The sequence below is a fragment of the Lipotes vexillifer genome, unplaced genomic scaffold, assembly GCF_000442215.2.
Source record: "Lipotes vexillifer unplaced genomic scaffold, Lipotes_vexillifer_v1.1 scaffold1539, whole genome shotgun sequence".
Taxonomy (NCBI): domain Eukaryota; kingdom Metazoa; phylum Chordata; class Mammalia; order Artiodactyla; family Lipotidae; genus Lipotes; species Lipotes vexillifer.
In genome coordinates this window covers 448696-451333 of record NW_006771793.1, presented here as the reverse complement: position 1 = coordinate 451333, position 2638 = coordinate 448696, and positions in this window count along the sequence as shown.

Here is a 2638-nt window from a genome sequence, read left to right as displayed (position 1 = left end):
ACGGAAAAGGCAGGAATGCATGCACTATTGGCCACTTACCCTTGTTGGATCAAACAGTAGGGCTTCATCAGAACAAACCAAGTGGAGCCCATGAACATATGAATCTCCCCATACAGTTATTTTTCTACCACAAAAGAAAAAGAGGCAGCACAAACGCATAGCAAAGGACCATATTCTAGTTTCACTGAAGTTGGGAAAACTAAACCTCTCCCTTTGATTGTTACAATAAATGTGTTGGTACCATTATTTTTCAACCTTTCTCCTCTCCCTCATTCCTCATAAAATAACATGGAGCTGCCCTTAAATTTTGTGTCTTCTTCCAGAGAATCAAAGCGTGAGATCAAAAACCTCCCAATAAACAAAAGTCCAGGACCAAATGGCTTCACTGATGGATTCTACCAAAAATTCAAAAAAATTAATACCAAATCCTTCTCAAATTCTTCCAAAAAATAGAAGGAGAGGGAACTCTTCCAAACACATTTTACATGATTAGCATTGCACTGATACCAAAACCAGATGAGGATGCCATAAAAAGAAAATTATAGGCTAATATCCCTGATGAACATAGATGTAAAAATTCTCAACAAAATATTAGCAAGACAAATTCAACAATACATTAAAAGGATCATCCATCATGATTAACTGGGATTTATTCCAGGGATGCAAGGGTGGTTCAACCTCCACAAATCAATCAATGGGATACACTGTATTAACAAAGTGAAGAATAAAATATATATGATCATCACAATAGATGCAGAAAAAGTATCTAACAAAATTCCACACCCATTAATGATACAAACTTTCAACAAAGAGGGTGTAGACGGAATGTATGTCTATATAATAAAGGCCATATATAACAAGCCCACAGCTAGTATCATACTCAGTGAAAGTTTTTCCTCTAAGATCAGGAAGAAGACAAGAATGTCCACTCACTACTTTTCTTCAACATAGTTTTGGAAGTCTTAGCTACAACAATTAAGCAAGAAAAAGAAATAAAATCATCCAAAGTGGAAAGAAAGAAGTAAAACTGTCATTATTTGTAGAAGCTACTACATATAGAAAACCCCAAAGACTCTAACAAAAAACTGTTAGAACTAATAAATGAATTCAGTAAAGTTACAGGATACAAAATCAATACACAAAAATCTGTTGCATTTTTTTATACTAGTAATGGACTATTAGAAAGAAAAAATGAAAAAAATAAGGAAATAAAAATGAAGAGAACAAATTCATTCATAATTGCATCAAAAGAATAAGATACCTAGGAATAAATTTGACCAATGTGGTGGAAAAACCCGTATACTGAAAACCATAGACATTATGAAAGACATTGAATAATACACAAATAAATGTAAAAATATTCCATGCTCATGGATTGGAAGAAATAATATTGTTAAAATGTCCACACTATGCAAAGCAGTCTACAGATTCAATGAAATACGTATCAGGGTTCCAATAGTACTTTTCACAGAAACAGAACAAACAATCCTAAAATCTGTATGGAATCACAGAAGACCCTGAATAGCCAAAACAATCTTGAGAAAAAGACAAAACGATGTTAGAGGTATCAAATGCTGTAATTTTAGACTATACTACAAAGGTACAGGAATCAAAACAGTATGGTATTGGTATGAAAATGGACACACAAACTAATGGAACAGAATAGAGAACCCAGAAATAACCCAAGCATATATATTAATTAAATTACCACAAAGGAGCCAAGACTATACAGTGGGGAAATGACAGTCTGTTTAATAAATGGTATTGGGAAATTGAACAGCCACATTCAAAAGAATAAAACTGAACCACTATCTTACACCATACAAAAAAGTTAATTCAAAATGAATTAAAGTCTTGGATGTAAGACCTGAAGCCATAAAACCCCTGGAAGAAAACATAGGCAGTAAGCCCCTTGACATAGATCTTAGCAATGATTTAAAAAATCTGACATCCAAAGCAAAAGCAACAAAAGAAAATAAACAAGTGGGACTATGTCAAACTAAAAAGCTTCTGCACAGCAAATAAAACCATCAACAAAATGAAAAGGCAAGCCACTGAATGGGAAAAAAATTATTATAAATTATATATCTGATAAGGGATTAATATCCAAAATTTATGAAGAACTTGCATAATTCAATAGCAAAAAAAGCCCCAAACAATTCAATTAAAAAAATGGAAGAAGATCTGAACAGGCATTTTTACAAAGAAGATGTAGAGATGGACAAAGGTACATGAAAGGTGTTCAACATCATGAATCATCAAAAAATGCAAATCAAAACCACAATGAGACATCACCTCACACCTTTTAGGATGGCTATCATCAAAAAGACTACAAATAACAAGTACTGGTGAGGATGTGGAGAAAAGGAAACCCTTGTGCACTGTCGGTGAGAAAGTAAATTGGTGCAGCCACTGTGGAAAACAGTATGGAGGCTCCTCAAAAAATTAAAAACAGAACTACCGTATGGTCTAGCAATTCTACTTCTGGATGTTTATCCAGAGGAAAGGAAAACACTAATTCAAAAAGATATATGCACTCCTATGTTCACTGCAGCTTTATTTACAATAGCCAAGACATGGAAACAACCTAAGTATCCATCAACAGATGAATGGCTAAAGATACAGTGTGTGTGTGTGT